Source organism: Cherax quadricarinatus, chromosome 1, assembly GCF_038502225.1.
Source record: "Cherax quadricarinatus isolate ZL_2023a chromosome 1, ASM3850222v1, whole genome shotgun sequence".
Lineage (NCBI taxonomy): Eukaryota > Metazoa > Arthropoda > Malacostraca > Decapoda > Parastacidae > Cherax > Cherax quadricarinatus.
The window spans coordinates 36,716,296-36,736,387 of NC_091292.1; positions in this window are offsets into that span (position 1 = coordinate 36,716,296).

Below are 20,092 nucleotides of genomic sequence, written 5' to 3' on the forward strand. Positions count from 1 at the left end.
TACTGTGTCATACAAGGTTTATGTGTCACTCTGCACTTTGTCACACAAGGTTCATGTGTCAGTTAATACTGTGTCATACGAGGTTAATGTGTCACTCAGCACTGTGACATACGAGGTTCATGTGTCACTCAGTGCTGTGTCATACAAGGTTCATGTGTCACTTAGAACTGTGTCATACAAGGTTCATGTGTCACTCAGCACTGTGCCACAGAAGGTTCATGTGTCACTCAGCACTGTGTCATACATGGTTGATGTGTCACTCAGCACTGTGTCACACAAGGTTCATATGCCACTCAGAACACTGTGTCATTCAAGGTTTATGTGTCACTCATCACTGTATCATACAAGGTTAATGTGTCACTCAGCACTGTGTCACACAAGGGTTATGTGCCACTCCGCACTGTGACATACGAGGTTCATGTGTCACACAGCACTGTGTCATACAAGGTTCATGTGTCACACAGCACTGTGACGTACGAGGTTCATGTGTCACTCAGCACTGCGTCATACAAGGTTCATGTGTCACTCAGCACTGTGTCATACAAGGTTTATGTGTCACTCAACAATGTCATACAAGGTTCATGTGTCACACACAACACTGTGTCATACAAGGTTTATGTGCCACTCAGCACTGTGTCACACAAGGGTTATGTGTCAATTAGCACTGTGACATACGAGGTTCATGTGTCACTCGGAGCACTGTGTCATACATGGTTCACGTGTCACTCAGAGCACTGTGTCATACAAGGTTCATGTGTCACTCGGAGTACTGTGTTATACAAGGTTCATGGGTCACTCGAAGCACTGTGTCATACAAGGTTCATGTGTCACTTTGAGCACCGCGTCATACAATGTTAATGTGTCACTCATAGCACTGTGTCATACAAGGTTCATGTGTCACTCGTCACTGTGTCACACAAGGTTCAAGTGTCACTCAGAACACTGTGTCATACAAGGTTCATGTGTCACTCAGCACTGTGACATACGAGGTTCATGTGTTACTCAGCACCTCGTGATACAAGGTTCATGTGTCACTCACAGCACTGGTCATACAAGGTTTATGTGTCACTCAACACTGTCATGCAAGGTTCATTTGTCACTCACAGCACTGTGTCATACAAGGTTTATGTGTCACTCAACACTGTCATACAAGGTTTATATATCACTCAGCCCTGTGACATACGAGGTTCATGTGTCACTCGGAGCACTGTGACACAAGAGGTTCATGTGTCACTCGGAGCACTGTGTCGTACAAGGTTCATGTGTCGCTCAGAGCACTGTGTCATACAAGGTTCATGTGTCACTCAGAGCACTGTGTCATGCAAGGTTCATGTGTCACTCAGAGCACTGTGTCATACAAGGTTCATGTGTCACTCGGAGAACTGTGTCATGCAAGGTTCATGTGTCGCTCAGCACTGTGTCATTCAAGGTTCATGTGTCACACAACACTGTGTCATACAAGGTTCATGTGTCACTCAGAGCACTGTGTCATACAAGGTTCACGTGTCACTCGGAGCACTGTGTCATTCAAAGTTCATGTGTGACTCGGAGAACTGTGTCATACAAGGTTCATGTGTCGCTCAGCACTGTGTCATTCAAGGTTCATGTGCCACTCAGCACTGTGTCATTCAAGGTTCGTGTGTCGCTCAGCACTGTGTCATTCAAGGTTCATGTGCCACTCAGCACTGTGTCATTCAAGGTTCATGTGTCGCTCAGCACTGTGTCATACAAAGTTCATGTGCCACTCAGCACTGTGTCATACAAGGTTCATGTGTCACTTAACACTGTGTCATACAAGGTTCATGTGCCACTCAGCACTGTGTCATACAAGGTTCATGTGTCACTTAACACTGTGTCATACAAGGTTCATGTGCCACTCAGCACTGTCATACAAGGTTCATGTGTCACTTAACACTGTGTCATACAAGGTTCATGTGCCACTCAGCACTGTGTCATACAAGGTTCATGTGTCACTTAACACTGTCTCATACAAGGTTCATGTGCCACTCAGCACTGTGTCATACAAGGTTCATGTGTCACTTAACACTGTGTCATTCAAGGTTCATGTGTCACTCAACACTGTGTCATACAAAGTTCATGTGTCACTCAACACTGTGTCATACAAGGTTCATGTGTCACTCAACACTGTGTCATACAAGGTTCATGTGTCACTCAGCACTGTGTCATACAAAGTTCATGTGTCACTCAACACTGTGTCATAAAAGGTTCATGTGCCACTCAGCACTGTGTCATACAAGGTTCATGTGTCACTTAACACTGTGTCATACAAGGTTCATGTGTCACTTAACACTGTGTCATACAAGGTTCATGTGCCACTCAGCACTGTGTCATACAAAGTTCATGTGTCACTCAGCACTGTGTCATACAAGGTTCATGTGTCACTTAACACTGTGTCATACAAGGTTCATGTGCCACTCAGCACTGTGTCATACAAAGTTCATGTGTCACTCAACACTGTGTCATACAAGGTTCATGTGCCACTCAGCACTGTGTCATACAAAGTTCATGTGTCACTCAGCACTGTGTCATACAAGGTTCATGTGTCACTTAACACTGTGTCATACAAGGTTCATGTGCCACTCAGCACTGTGTCATACAAGGTTCATGTGTCACTCAACACTGTGTCATACAAGGTTCATGTGTCACTCAACACTGTGTCATACAAGGTTCATGTGTCACTCAACACTGTGTCATACAAGGTTCATGTGTCACTCAACACTGTGTCATACAAGGTTCATGTGTCACTCAACACTGTGTCATACAAGGTTCATGTGTCACTCAACACTGTGTCATACAAGGTTCATGTGTCACTCAACACTGTGTCATACAAGGTTCATGTGTCACTTAACACTGTGTCATACAAGGTTCATGTGTCACTCAGCACTGTGTCATACAAGGTTCATGTGTCACTCAGCACTGTGTCATACAAGGTTCATGTGTCACTCAACACTGTGTCATACAAGGTTCATGTGTCACTCAACACTGTGTCATACAAGGTTCATGTGTCACTCAACACTGTGTCATACAAGGTTCATGTGTCACTCAACACTGTGTCATACAAGGTTCATGTGTCACTCAACACTGTGTCATACAAAGTTCATGTGTCACTCAACACTGTGTCATACAAGGTTCATGTGTCACTCAACACTGTGTCATACAAGGTTCATGTGTCACTCAACACTGTGTCATACAAAGTTCATGTGTCACTTAACACTGTGTCATACAAGGTTCATGTGTCACTCAACACTGTGTCATACAAAGTTCATGTGTCACTCAACACTGTGTCATACAAGGTTCATGTGTCACTCAGCACTGTGTCATACAAGGTTCATGTGTCACTCAACACTGTGTCATACAAGGTTCATGTGTCACTCAACACTGTGTCATACAAGGTTCATGTGTCACTCAACACTGTGTCATACAAGGTTCATGTGCCACTCAGCACTGTGTCATACAAGGTTCATGTGTCACTCAACACTGTGTCATACAAGGTTCATGTGTCACTCAGCACTGTGTCATACAAGGTTCATGTGTCACTCAGCACTGTGTCATACAAAGTTCATGTGTCACTCAACACTGTGTCATACAAGGTTCATGTGTCACTCAGCACTGTGTCATACAAGGTTCATGTGTCACTCAACACTGTGTCATACAAGGTTCATGTGTCACTCAACACTGTGTCATACAAAGTTCATGTGTCACTCAACACTGTGTCATACAAGGTTCATGTGTCACTCAGCACTGTGTCATACAAGGTTCATGTGTCTCTCAGCACTGTGTCATACAAAGTTCATGTGTCACTCAACACTGTGTCATACAAGGTTCATGTGTCACTCAACACTGTGTCATACAAGGTTCATTGGTCACTCAACACTGTGTCATACAAGGTTCATGTGTCACTCAACACTGTGTCATACAAGGTTCATGTGTCACTCAACACTGTGTCATACAAGGTTCATGTGTCACTCAACACTGTGTCATACAAGGTTCATGTGTCACTCAACACTGTGTCATACAAGGTTCATGTGTCACTCAACACTGTGTCATACAAGGTTCATGTGTCACTCAGCACTGTGTCATACAAGGTTCATGTGTCACTCAACACTGTGTCATACAAGGTTCATGTGTCACTCAACACTGTGTCATACAAGGTTCATGTGTCACTCAACACTGTGTCATACAAGGTTCATGTGTCACTCAACACTGTGTCATACAAGGTTCATGTGTCACTCAGAGCACTGTGTCATACAAGGTTCATGTGTCACTCAACACTGTGTCATACAAGGTTCATGTGTCACTCAACACTGTGTCATACAAGGTTCATGTGTCACTCAACACTGTGTCATACAAGGTTCATGTGTCACTCAACACTGTGTCAAACAAGGTTCATGTGTCACTCAACACTGTGTCATACAAGGTTCATGTGTCACTCAACACTGTGTCATACAAGGTTCATGTGTCACTCAACACTGTGTCATACAAGGTTCATGTGTCACTCAACACTGTGTCATACAAGGTTCATGTGTCACTCAACACTGTGTCATACAAGGTTCATGTGTCACTCAACACTGTGTCATACAAGGTTCATGTGTCACTCAACACTGTGTCATACAAGGTTCATGTGTCACTCAACACTGTGTCATACAAGGTTCATGTGTCACTCAACACTGTGTCATACAAGGTTCATGTGTCACTCAACACTGTGTCATACAAGGTTCATGTGTCACTCAACACTGTGTCATACAAGGTTCATGTGTCACTCAACACTGTGTCATACAAGGTTCATGTGTCACTCAACACTGTGTCATACAAGGTTCATGTGTCACTCAACACTGTGTCATACAAGGTTCATGTGTCACTCAACACTGTGTCATACAAGGTTCATGTGTCACTCAACACTGTGTCATACAAGGTTCATGTGTCACTCAACACTGTGTCATACAAGGTTCATGTGTCACTCAACACTGTGTCATACAAGGTTCATGTGTCACTCAACACTGTGTCATACAAGGTTCATGTGTCACTCAACACTGTGTCATACAAGGTTCATGTGTCACTCAACACTGTGTCATACAAGGTTCATGTGTCACTCAACACTGTGTCATACAAGGTTCATGTGTCACTCAACACTGTGTCATACAAGACGAAGTTTCATCTGAAGCAAACTTTCACTCTGGGTTTTAATTTTGTGATTCATCAGTGTTGTGGCATCATTGCGTGTCACCCAGATTCCTTGTGTCACCCAGCACTGTCATGAGTAACTCCTTGTGTCACCCAGAACTGTCATGAGTAACTCCTTGTGTCACCCAGCACTGTCATGAGTAACTCCTTGTGTCACCCAGCGTTGTTATGTGATGTTCCTTGATTCACCCAGCATTGTCATGAGACGTTCCTTGTGTCATTCAGTACTGTCTTAAGATGTTTGTCCATCGTGTGCTTCGTGTCGTGCTGATCAGTAACACTGAAACTTCTCATGTTTTATGGAGAAATTGCTTCCATCATTATACATTATTATTATTATTACAATCAAGGGGAAGCGTTAAACCCGTAGGATTATACAGCGCCTGTGGGGGTGGGGGATGTGGAAGGTATTCAGGCTTAATTCAGGTAACTGGAGCACAGATCCAGTTCCTTAGATCAAGAGCCCCTCACCAGCATCAAGGAACCTTCCTTGAGGAGTTAACTGTACATGCATTGTGCCATGCACAGTATTGTAACTATGCACACATAACACTGCCACTACTTTCGTTACGTCATGCAGAACACTCGTTCTCACTGTGCATGCCTGGTGTTATCCAGTATCTGCACATTGTCATGGGCAGTTAGTTCTCCACCTCGGCCAACATATCACTGCCACCGACTGATACTGCTCGACAACTTACCCGGGTTAAATTAAAGCACAGATCAAGTGTGACCGCCTTCGTGTGTGGGGTGACGAGGACTGAGGTCTGCAGTGCTGACCACACCTGACTGCTGCATTGTAAGTACGCTCACAGTTATCATGTGTGTACACATTTGCTACCACAACTATAAGCTAGGAGCTGGCCGGGGACTGTAACAATTAAACATCAAAGAAATGTCAAATATAATATTTCCTTGGCGAGGCTACTGAGATAAGGTTACGAGGACGTTCCATAAATCCATTAATGTAGGAGCGAGATATACGACAGACACTGTCGCTTTGTCTCAGTCAAAGTCTGAAGAAGCCATCTTGAAGAATTTATCAGGTGGGCTGCGAGGCTGGGGTCTCTGACGGTGTCTGTGGCCTTGGTCGTCGCTTCCGAGAGCCACCCACACTTTTCTGACAAAAGCTTGAGTTTATAAGACCTCGTAGTACAAGCTTGTGAGGTTGAGAAGATACATATTCCTAAGCGTTGGTGAGGAAGGAGGCAGAGCTACCTGCAGGAGTGGTGGGTTAGGCCCCTTGTGGAGGAGGAGCGATGCCGTCTACGATATGCTGCCATCAGCCGTGTGTCACCGCTCAGCTGTTTACTTTGCGGGAGCACCACCTCCCACAGCTTGTCACAAAGTTTCGGACATGCTCACCTGGCTTCACCTGCCCAGATCTGATCATCTGCCGGAGACCCGATAAATTCATTCCAACCATCCCCTCCCTGTCCCTCCTGTCTCTAGCGCTTAGGTTCTGATTTTTATTTCACTCATTCAGTATAATTTCCCCTTCTATATATATATTTCCTTAGTATTCTACAGAGATACACTTTTTTTTAGTATTCTCCAGGGTTAGGGGCAGCGGCTACCTGTGGCTTGAGTGTGAACTAAACGGGAGATTAACACCTGCCTAAAAGATTGTATTTCGAGCACACACTTGGTAGCTTGCCCTCGGAGTCACCCAGGCGCATTCCAAGATGGAACACGAATCTTTGAGGTGGCGAGCGATAAACAGCGACCCGTGGGTTGTCTCCAGCCTGCCGGATAACATCGCATCTGTTCCGGCCAGGCCGAGACGGACGAGCCAAGCAGAACCTTGTGCTACATGCCCGGCCCGGCCACCCCCAACTACTGGATGAACCTCACTCCGTGCCAGTCTGGCCCATCCTCAACCCCTAAACCAGCTTTACTGCCTCTACTTCCTCTTCTCTTGTCTTCGTGAACAAATAAATACAGTAGCTACAAGCTGATAGAAAGTTTAAAAACTATTATCAAGAAGATTTTTATAAAGCCAGTAACATTCCTTAGAGAAAAGAGGTGTATCCTCAGATTTGGTATTTATAGATACCAGAGAAGTCAAAAAGAATCAAGAAAGCTATCTGGTGATATAAAATCGCAACTCTAAGAGAATCAAAGATCAATCCTAAATTTTTCATCTAGGATTCAAGGTACAGTATACTAGACAAATATTAAGGAAAGGACAAGAAGTCCACTCATATCTTACTTAGAAACGTTACTGATAATGTCAATGGCCGAAGATAAAAATATTTATAGAGAACTTAATGATAACAAATTTCATAAGATAACTATCAGCAAAACATTGATCAAAACATATATATCAATTAAGCTTAAATTAATCTCTAAAGCCTCCGAACAACTGTTAAAGAATCTTAAGAAAATATAAAGAAGGATTTAGTGTGAGCGAGTATCCAGAAAGAGATGTCAGAGATGGCCAATGTAATTTTAATCCCCCTCCTCCCCCCCCCCCCCAAAAAAAAATAGAAACGGTCCCTATTATCCAATTCATCAACCTAATCTTAGTAGCGGGCAAATTATTGGCATCATTAATTGCGAATGTAATTTGATGCCATTCCGATGAACATTACTTGATCAATGAATCTAAACATGGATTCATTAGAGGTCGTTCCTCATTAGCAAATTTATCAACTTCCTTTTACTTAGCTTGTTTTACTTTACCTGGGCTTCAATAAGGTTTTTACTAGAGTTCAACACATGAGACTGATGGATAAAATGGGAACACAAGGTGTCGATGGATTAAGGCTAATCATAAACAATAGTGTGTTGGCATTAACAGATTGCATCATATTTTAGATAAGTCACATGTGGCTTTATAAACCCCTTGTTGTTCGTAATTCATTTTAGTGAAAAAGAAGATGAACTAAAAGAGCAACTTTGTTAAATTCGCTATCATCATAAAATTAGATCAATCAGCGAATTTAGGAGGTGTCAGGATGATTAGGAAAAGTTAATGTTGTGGTGGGAAAAGTGGCTGATGCAGTTTAATGTGGAGAAATAATGCTATCACCTATACAGAATATAATTTAGAAATGAACCATGCAAGATGCATTAAAGATTTCCCAGTCTCTGTGGTTGAAATATGAAGCCAAGACATTACACCACAGTGTGAACAATAAAGCTGACAGACTACATAGATACAGATAAAAAAAAATAGATGCAACAGGTTATACAAAATTCAATACATCACTTAGATTAATTATGCGATGCAGCTCTGATTTCCATATTAAAGAATACATTTAAATAATTTTGAAAACTTACTGACAAATATGGTCAAAATAATTCTCTGTACCAGAAATCTTACCTAATTTGCGAGCCTTGAACTTAAGTTCTCTTGGAAGAATTAGTAAATGTATGATTGAGGTGAGCAAGAGGAAGACAAATATAAACATAAGGAATATAAATACAGCTCTGAGGTTACCTAAACAAGACAGAACTCAAGACAATGAATTCTAGTTGGATAAATTCAGATGCAGGAGAGATACAGGAAAGCATTAGTTCGGCAATAGGTTTGTAGATTAGAGGAACAAACTGCTAAGTAGAGCAATGAAGTAAATAATGTGGAGAGCTTAACAATATTTAGATAAATATATAACTGACAGACAAGGTTGGATGTGAGAAGGTGTTGCCTAACATGGACTAACAGCCCTACTACAGTGCTCTGCAATTATTTTGGTTTTTAATAATGTCAGCTAGGTCCTGTAGCCGAGTCAAGCGTGAGAGGGCGTGTGATGGAGGGGGGTGTGATGGAGAGGGCGCTTGATGTAGGGGGTGTGATGGAGAGGGCGTGTGATGGAGAAGCATGTTGTAAAGGGCGTGTGACGGAGATTTCGTGAGATGGAAGGGAGCGTGTGGTGAAGGGGGCGTGTGATGGAGGGGGCGTGTGATGGAGGGAGCATGTGATGGAGGGAGCGTGTGATGGACAGGGTACGAGATGATGGCGGGCACCCGGGGAATTTGGGGTACAAGGAAGGGGTTAAGGTCCTGGTCACATGTCAGCAGGGGGTCCACCACGATACGCAGGCCCCTACTGAGGGCGTGTGCCAGACAGCGGGAGCCCCTTCGTCACCCAGGACCACCATTGAGGAACCAGAGTCAGTACACAGTTACAGGAGCAGTTACGATAGTGAGTGAGTGTGATCGTTCGTGAACAGTAGAGATACGTGGCTGGGAGACGAGACTCGTATGTAAGTAGAGAAATGGTCTTGTGATACCGACAAGGTGTGGAAAAAGACAGTTATGTACAGATCAGGACATTTATTAAAGGAAACGTTTCGTTTCAGTCCTAGGAGTGAAGAAGTTACTCGTGAACTCTCTTGAACTCTACCTCTGCAGCTGCAAATTTGTGACAACACACACACACACACACACACATACACACACACACTTGAGATGAGACGTAATACAGGTTACCTACACCTGCAGTGGGGGTCGACATAGAGATATAACAGCTACACTGAGGGAACAATCACTGTGTATTACTACCCTGTTGATTTCGAAAACGTCATTGTAGGAACATCTGCGGTGTATAGCTATACTTTTCTTAGAGCGATATTGCGAGAACACACATAATATCGCCACCCAATTAGATACATATGTAAGTTGCTTGCGGAATCAAACGCTAGAGGTAGTAAAAATAACCTACATTGTTTGAATTTATCAAGTTTTCTAAGTCAAATAAACATCAAGTATACTAATATTTATGTGCTTTCAAGACCATTGTTGAAAAGCTTGTATATTATACCTGCAATAATGAGATAATACCTTACCAGCCTGAGCTGGTGGCAGGCGTACCTAGAGGGCTGGTCGGTCTCTGGGCCTCATAGCTTTGTAGCTATGAGGCCCAGAGACCGACCAGAAAAAGATTTCAGGGGGTCACCGCCACCGCGCTCTGGTTCCAAATCGTTTCTTCAGGTTGATGGCATGATCAACGAGGCTGTTGGTGCCTGCCACACGGAGTCCACACCTCAGCTAACTAAATTAATACATAGCATTAGAAATCTTCCTTATGAAGAAAGATTGAAGACCCTTAAATTACATTCACTTGTTAGACGAAGAATGAGGGGAGACCTGATGAATATCAAAATGAAGAACTGAGTCACTTATGCAACATATGGGGATCTTTACTGAAGAAACGTTTCGCCACACAGTGGCTTCATCAGTCCAATACAAAGTAGAAATCGGTAAGGAGAGGAGGAGTATGAGGCAATCAGTCCCTCAGCCTGGAATCGATATGTTCAGTCCATCACTCTTGTAGGAAGTACAACACAGGGCCAGAGAGGTGGTTTATATAATGCAGTCAGGTGAGTCGAAGCAGGAGGCGGGATCAAAACCATTCATCACATCTGTCAGACACTGCAACATCATGGGATCTTGGTACAAAGACTTCTACGTTTGGTAGGTAAGACACACAGGCAACAGTTAGGCCTATGTGTCTTACCTACCAACCTGTCGGTATTGTATACCATTTTGATATTCACTTCTACGATTATCCAACCTTTGGACGACGACCTACTTACACTAGTGGCAGGTCCCACTGTGATCCCGCCTCCTCCTGCTTCGACTCACCTGACTGCAGTATATAAGCCACCTCTCTGGCCCTATGTTGTACTTCCTACAAGAGTGATGGACTGAACACATCGATTCCAGGCTGAGGGACTGATTACCTCATACTCCTCCTCTCCTTACCGATTTCTACTTTGTATTGGACTGATGAAGCCACTGTGTGGGGAAACGTTTCTTCAATAAAGATCCCATATGTTGCATAAGTGTCTCAGTTCTTCAGCTTGTCGGTTTTCAAAACCATTAATCACAATATCAAAATGGTATACAATACCGACAGGTTGGTAGGTAAGACACATAGGCAACAGTTAGGCAACTTTATTCCGAAACGTTTCGCCTACAGAGTAGGCTTCTTCAGTCAAATGCAGAGAGTAGGCAGGAACAGTAGAGATGTGAAGAAGATGTAATCAGTCCATCACCCTTGAAGTCGAAGATTTGAGGTTGTCAGTCCCTCAGCCTGGATAAGTTCAGTTCCATAGTCTGGAGGGAGGGGAGACATGATCGAAATGACATGTATGGCCGAAATGACATGTATGCCAGGGATGGGGTTCACTTATCCAGGCCAGGTGTGGGTTTTCTTGCTAGCTCAGTTGAGGGGGTTGTTAGGACTTTAAACTAGGATTAGTTAGAGGTATGGGTTTAGAAATGATAAATAATGAGTATGGATATGTTGACTTATGCTCTGATATTAAGAATCTTAATAGTAACTGTCATGGAGTAACTCTGGGTAATGATAATTTCAGAAATTGTGTAAAAACAAAGATGAATAGGAAAAATGTGCAGAAGAAAAAACATATGATGGTATTTTATGCTAACAGTCGAAGTGCAAGAAATAAGATTAATGAACTACGTTTGGTAGCATGTGCTGGGAACTTTGATGTCATTGCATTAACTGAAGCATGGTATGATTTAAAGTGTCGGGATATGATTGCTGAGTGTAATATTCAAGGGTTTAAGGTCTTCCATGAGGATAGGTGTAATGGGAAGGGGAGAGGAGTTGCATTATATGTTTGAGAAAATATTAATTGTTGCATAAAAACAGGTATAAAAATAGATGGAACAGTAACAGAATCTCTTTGGGTAGAGTTTGTAGAGGGTCAAGAAAAACTAATCCTAGGTGTAATATACCGACCTCCAGGCTTGGATCACGACAGAGAGAGACTTTTTTGGGACGAAATTGCTATGGCTTCTAGACACAATAACATATGAATAGTAGGGGATTTTAACTTTAGTCAAATTGACTGGAATTTTTTGACCGGTAATCTAGAGTCCAGTGACTTTATGGAAACAGTTCAGGACTGTTTTCTGAAACAGTGTGTAACAGAGCCTACCAGGGGTAGCAATTTGCTAGACCTAGTTTTGTCAAATAAGGAAACGCTCGTAAATTATCTGGAGATCACTAAAGAGCTTGGCGCAAGTGATCACAAATCCATCACTTTCAGCATTAACTGGGAATACAAGAATAATGATAATACGGTAAAAATCCCTGATTTTCGTTCTGCCGATTATAATGGACTTAGGGAACATCTGTCTAATCTTGATTGGGGTTATCTAGCTCATGATTTTATTGACGATAATCATACTTATGAATATGAAGGGATCTGCTTTTATGATTGTTTTCTTAATAATGTACACAGTGCCCAGAGTATATACATTCCCCAGAGAGAAATTAGGTCTAATAATAATGATCCCAAATTGATTAACAGTAGGCTAAAGCATCTATTAGGGGAGAAAAGGGGAATTTATAGGCGCATCAGAAGAGGAAAGGTTAACTTTACTGACCAGTATGCCCAGCTTTAAAGAGAAGTAAAAAATGGGATTAGAAAGGCTAAACGTGACTATGAAATTAGAGTTGCTAATGAATCAATGACTAATCCAAAGGCCTTCTTTCAAGTGTATAGGACGAAGGTGAAGGAAAAATTAGGATCTCTCAAAATTGAGAATGGACAGCTGACGGATAACGAACTGGAAATGTGTTCCTTATTTAATGACTATTTTTTGTCAGTTTTTACACAGGAAGACATAAATGTGATTCCAGTAATTAACAATTATTTAGTTCCTGATGAATTTAAATTAAATAATATTACTGTCACGAGGGACATGGTTATTAAACAGATAGACAAACTGAAACAAAATAAGTCCCCGGATCCCGATGAGTTGTTTTCCAGGGTACTTAAGGAATGCAAGATGGAGCTCAGTCAACCATTAACGAGTGTGTTTAATGCATCCATCCTTACCGGTGTTGTGCCAGAGTTGTGGAAGATGGCTAATGTGGTTCCTATATTCAAATCAGGGGATAAGTCCACTCCTTCAAATTACCATCCAATAAGCCTGACATCTATAGTGGGCAAGTTATTAGAATCAATTATAGCTAACATTATTAGAAGTCACCTTGAAGAGCATAACTTGATAAATTGATCTCAGCATGGATTCACGAGAGGTCGTTCCTGCCTGACAAATTTACTGATGTTTTTCAATAGAACATTTGAGGCAGTTGACAGTGATAAATTATATGATATTGCTTATATATATATAGAGTACCTCACAAGAGACTCTTAAGAAAAGTGGCAGATCATGGTATAGGAGGTAATGTTCTAGCATGAATAGAGGCATGGCTTACCAATAGAAAACAAAGAGTTACTATTAATGGGGGAAATCTGAATGGGGATTAGCCACTAGTGGCATTCCACAAGGATCAGTGTGTAGACAGCCTGTACTGTCTGCACACCCACCCTATGCTGTCTGCCAGCTTAGTTCATATTTTGCGGCACTCAGGTGCTGCCCTCTCTAGGCCTGCCCAGGTCAGTGGGATGCTGGTCCCACTCGCTCACTCACTCAGCGGCCTAGACGCAGACAACAGGGTGACTCCTATCTCCTCGCAGCCATGGCCCTCCCGGTCCATGGGGACTTAACACATGGCATGGGCACCCCAGATACCACAGTTAAAAGAAATGTCCTTGAGCCATGTATAATTGAACCCCGCTCTGCTGCAGCATCACCAAATAATTTTGTTTCACATTGGTGATAAGCGGTGGTCACAGCAGTTGTGTTTGCCCGGAGAGAGGAAGGCAGAGGTATGAATTCATCTTCACTTCATCACCCTACACAAGAAACATCCGTCTCTCAACGAGTTATCCTGATGTCGTGTCTGCACGTTTCAGCATCCAGACACAGGTACAAGCAGGATCTAGCCAAAATTTGCCGAATTTGTTTGAGAATTGTAAGTGGCGTCCCAGTGACCCCACGCTAGAGCGTCCCATGCTGTTTCTCAAGTCACGTGTTCAGCATCTTTTGTATGTTCTGCTGTTGTTGCTCAGCTCAGCACAGCTATTTCAGCAAGTCAGATGTGAGTTTGTGGTGATTTCTGTGTCCAGTGTGAGTATCTCGCCGTGTTGTGGGTGGGATAGGAGGAAGTGGCCAGATCCTTCCTCACCATACACTCACCCACGCTCCTCGCCACCACACTACCATCCACCACTATGTGCTCAGTCCCTCTGCTGTGTTTCTGTTGTTTTCCATCTGAATTCATTGCCAGAGCTGTGTATCCAAGTGCCCGAGGCCACTCGAAGCTACGTGGATCAGCATGCCACATAGATCATGATGCCACGTGGATCCCAACGCAATGTGGGGTGTGGACGAAGCCATGTGGACCTACAAGCCACGTGAGTTACCGAGCCAGACGTACCAGGCCACATACTGTGGTCTGCTGCTGCCCGACTTCATGACGTCACGATGTCTGCCTGACGTCACCTCGAGATGTCTGCTGACATCAAAGTGCTGCTGACGTCACCTCGTGACGTCACGCTTGACATCACATGTCACATCGAGTGTTTCAGTAATTATGTCAGTATTGTCAAGAAGATTGAGAGAATATATATGTCGTGTGTTAATTAATTCCTCTCAGTCAGCATTCTCACATGTATGGCTTAGTGTCAATTTTGTGCACAGAAAAGCATCATTTGCAAGTTAAGCCATGTTGTACCGCATGAACCGAGGGTGTGTGTAAAGTTTTCCGTGTGTCCAGTGTGGTCTTGAGCCCAGACCAGTGTGTAGCACCACTGTGTTATTGTCACCCAGTGTGACCAGCGCATTTGACAGCTGATATTAGTCAGCCCTGAGTATATGAGCTCCTTGTACAGAAAGCTCCTATGCTCATCGCTCAAAGATGTTCTGCAGAATCGTACCTGCTACGCTTCCCATTGAGACTTGCTTCACTTCACCTCCAGACCTTCAGAGTGCAGTTATATATAGAGAAACAAGTCTGCAGATGCTCAGACTAACCTCTGCTATAACTCCAACTGTCGAGAGAATGACACTCGTCAAGCCGCAGTTTAAGCCCTGTCGGCAGGCGCTGTGTCAGCCTTGTGTCACAAGCTTCATTGAGCTCCTGCACAAAGATGATGTCACTTTGACTGATAGCTCTCTCATTGCAGTCTGGTGGATGATGTTGTGACTCCCTGATGTTTCGCCAAGTCGTCTCTGCCACGACTCACTCCACGACTCACTCCACGCTCGCCGGCAGTGACAGCCCAGCGACAGTACCAGTTGAGAAGTGTCCTCCTGAGTCGCTTGCGAGAAGTCCTGCCCAGTTGCCAAGTTTTAATGATGCCTCACTCAAGGGAACCAGCATGTCGTGCCCCAGGTTGAGTGAAACCTGCAGTGACTCCTACGATGACTGCTTCACCGTTCTAGAGGAAACTATAACCTGTTACGTCACAGTTCAGCTGCAGCGATGTCTCCTGTGTTACAGTATCTGTCCAGATGCAGGAAAGTGTACAGTGATGCCCTTCGACACTTACTGCCTATGACCACGATGTTTAGCACACCCCACATGTTTTTTCTTCCTTCCCTGTAGGAAGTTTTTTTCCATGTCCATATGTATATACATGTTTTTATTTTGTGTTCTGTGCCCTGTTCCTATGAGAGACAGAGTATTTTTTACCACTAGTATTGTCGCGTCTGGATGATGTGAGGTAGGTGGCCGAGCAAATGTAGACAGCCTGTACTGTCTGCTCAGACAGCCTATGCTGTCTGCCAGCTTAGTTCATATTTCACGGCACTCAGGTGCTGCCCTCTCTAGGCCTGCCCAGGTCAGTGGGACGCTGGTCCCACTCCCTCACTCACTCAGCGGCCTAGACTCAGACAACAGTCCTACTCCCTCTCTCCCTCCCGGGCCATAGGAACAAACACACAAGCCTGTGTACCCACCACGATATTGCAAATAAAGAAAGAAGCCTCCAAAGATGTTTATCAATGAACCCCACTCCGCTGCAGCATCACCAAATAATTTTATTTCACAAGTTTTCGGCCCTCTCTTGTTCATAATTTACATTAATGACCTTGATGAAGGGATTACGAGTGACATGAGTAAATTTGCTTCAGAACCTTGCATTTATCTACATTGAACTGCATCTGCCACTTTTCTGACAAACTCTATTCTTGGTCAGAAAAGTGGCAGATGCAGTTCAATGTAGATAAATGCTAGGTTCTGAAGCTCGGGAGTGTCCATAACCCTAGCACTTATAAGTTAAATTATGTACAACTTAGCCATACAGATTGCAAAAAGGACTTGGGGGTTATGGTAAGCAGCAACCTTAAACCAAGACAGCAATGCCTAAGCGTACGTAATAAGGCAAATAGATTACTGGGATTTATATCAAGAAGTGTAAGCAACAGAAGTCCAAAGGTCATACTGCAGCTTTATACATTGTAGATGAATGGTTCACAGAACCGACACGTTGATAAATTAGGCACATGTGCAACTCTTGGGTATCTTTATTAAGGAAACGTTTCGCCACACAGTGGCTTCATCAGTCCATACACAGGAGAAGCTTGAAGAATAGGAGGAGAATGAGGTAATAAGTCCCTCAACCTTGAGTCGATGTGGTCAGTCCATCAATCTTGAGTAGAATACCTATAAGGCACGTTTGCCGTATTCTACTCAAGATTGATGGATTGACCACATCGACTCAAGGTTGAGGGACTGATTACCTCATTCTCCTCCTATTCTTCAAGCTTCTCCTGTGTATGGACTGATGAAGCTACTGTGTGGCGAAACGTTTCCTTAGTAAAGATACCCAAGAGTTGCACATGTGTCTAATTTATCAGCTTTATACATCATTAGTAAGGCCTCACCTAGATTATGCAGCTCAGTTCTGGTCTCCATATTACAGAATGGACATAAATTCGTTAGAAAGCATTCAGCGTAGACTGACTAAATTAATACATAGCATTATAAATCTACCTTATGAAGAAAGATTGAAGACTCTTAAATTACATTCACTTGTTAGATGAAGAATGAGGGGAGACATGATCGAAGTGTATAAGTGGAAGATGGGTATTAATAAAGGGGATATTAATAAGGTCTTGATGAAGTCTCTCCAAGAGAGAACCCGCAGTAATGGATTTAAATTAATCCGGAGCTGGGTGGTACGGTTACAGTCATGTTCAGTTACAATACAGTTGCAGTATACACATGCCCCCAGTGACCATGACTTCCTTTAAAGGCCTCACCTAGATTATGCAGCTCAATTCTGGTCTCCATATTACAGAATGGACATAAATTCGTTAGAAAACATTCAGCGTAGGATGACTAAATTAATACATAGCATTAGAAATCTTCCTTAGGAAGAAAGATTGAAGACTCTTAAGTTACATTCACTTGTTAGACGAAGAATGAGGGGAGACCTGATCGAAGTGTATAAGTGGAAGATAGGTATTAATAAAGGGGATATTAATAAGGTCTTGAGGATATCTCTCCAAGAGAGAACCCGCAGTAATGGATTTAAACTAGATAAGTTTAGATTTAGAAAGGACATAGGAAAGTATTGGTTTGGAAATAGGGTAGTAGATGAGTGGAACAGTCTACCTAGTTGGGTTATTGAGGCTAGGATTATGGGTAGTTTCAAATTTAGGTTGGATAAGTACATGAGTGGGAGGGGTTGGATTTGAGTGGGACTTTCACATCAGAGCTTATTTCATGGGTAGCATTGAAAATTGGGTTTTTGAAAGGTGGGAAACCTGTCATATGTGGCATTTTGCCAAGGAGAGGAGTTAGAAATGAATGGTTGTCCAGAGCAATTGGTGTCAATTGCTGGCTGGACAAATACTGTAAGGAAAATGCAGTAACATTCATTGACAACTGGGACCTCTTCTATGGCAGAAATGACATGAATGCCAGGGATGGGGTTCACTTATCTAGGTGTGGGGTGGGAGCACTGGCCAACGCAGTGGAGGGAGCTGTTAGGTCTTTAAACTAGGAATAGTTAGTGGTATGGGTTTTTGCGGGAAAACTGTGAAGTCTCAGGGTAGTAATATGAGTACTAGGAGAACTAGTAATAGGCAAAATGAGGTGGATATTGGAAAGCCAGTGGCACTAATTGACAAGGACAGTAATAGGTTTAGTGGAATAACAGAAAGGAGCAGGAAGGGTAAAGAGAAAGGAGGGTCCTTAAATATATATTACACAAATAGTCGTAGTGCTAGGAATAAGATGGACGAGTTGAGACTAGTTGCTAGTGCAGGTAACATTGGTGTATTTGCCATAACTGAGACGTGGTTTAATTAAAAAGTCGGGACATGCCTGCGGAATGTCACATTCAGGGTTTTAAATTGTTCCAAGTAGATAGAAGTATCGGGAAGGGGGGTGGGGTGGCATTGTATGTCCGAGATCGCTTGAACTGTTGCTTAAAAACGGGTATTAATTCTGAAGTACCACATACAGAGTCTGTTTGGATAGAATTTTCAGAGGGGCATGAAAAATTGATTTTAGGTGTGATATACCGTCCCCCAAACTTAGATATTGACCAGATGAGACTACTATGGGAGGAAATTATTAGGGCCACAAGGCATGATAATGTAGTAATTCTAGGAGACCTTAACTTTAGTCATATTGATTGGAATTTCTTGACTGGGAATTTAGAATCATACAACTTCTTAGAAGTAGTTCAGGATTGTTTTTTGAAGCAGTGGGTACCACTCACCTGCCTGCCCTTGTCATTCCCATTCTAGAGCTGGTTGAAGCACGGTCTGCTCTCTAGTGGTTTCTATTCTGCCTTGCTTACTGTGGAATCCACTAATACCTATTGTTGTACATAGTGTATATAGTGTACATACTTCTGTTCTAAATTGGTGAAGGATAATATAAGTCAAAAGTTTTTCTGCTGTGTTTATTTTGCTCCCTTTACACCCAGGATAACAGGCCTTTGGGACTCCTGGGTTGCAATACGGGGGCCTGTCTGGGATCTGGAGCTGGACTTAGGGCACGGGTTGAGCCTAGGGTGATGCTGGAAGCAGGAACATTGTGTAGCTTGCTGTCTGACATTGCATTAGCTTTGCCAATGCTTTACAAACTTTGTGTGTCAATTGCCTTGCTATGGTTAGCCTTGCTATTGTATGATCGTTCAACAGCTCGCTACTAGCTTGTTTGGTGTGCTCACTTCACTACAGTCAATCTTGTGTAAAGATTTTGCATTCAGCTTTTCTATTGTGTATCCACCTTGTAAACGTATGCATATTCTGCAATTGTACTGTGCATAGCTAAGCGTGTTCTGCAAATAACGTGTTACATTGGGGTATTCTACAATTGTACTGTACCTAGCTAAGCGTGTTCTGCAAATAACATGTTACCTTGGGGTATTCTGCAATCGTACTGTGCATAGCAAATAACTTATACATTCGGGTATGCCACCTAGATGAGTCAGACGTCTGGTGTCAGCATATACTTTATTTAACTTGCCTAAATTGTCCCTACAGCATTGTTGGCAAATTGCTTGTTCCATTGTCATTGATTACGAATACACTCTCACAGCTGCGCAACTGCGTTCACTGATCACCGTGCATCCTTGTTATAAAAGCTGATGGAGGGTTTCGTATGTGTACAGACTACTGTAAGGTGAATGAGGTCACAATCACAGATGCTTACCCTTTTCCTCGTCTGGATGACGTAATCGACTTTGTGGGTAAGGCTACTTTTGTGTCCAAGTAAGATCTCCTTAAAGGTTACTATCAGGTACCTTTGACGGATAAGGAAAAAGGAAATCTCTACCTTCGTAATTCCAGAAGGTCATTATCAATATGGTTACCCCCTTCAGAATGAAAACCTCCCTCTCTTCATTCCAGAAACTTATCCATCAGGCTATTAATAAAGGACTTGAAGGCACGGCAGCGCACCTGGATGATATTGCAGTGGTGTCTGATACTTGGGATCAACACCTATTTAGACTTAAGGCTCTTTTTGAGACCTTTTGGAGTTCCCATTTAACTGTTAATTTATCTAAGTCTTCCTTTGGCCAGGTCACTGTTA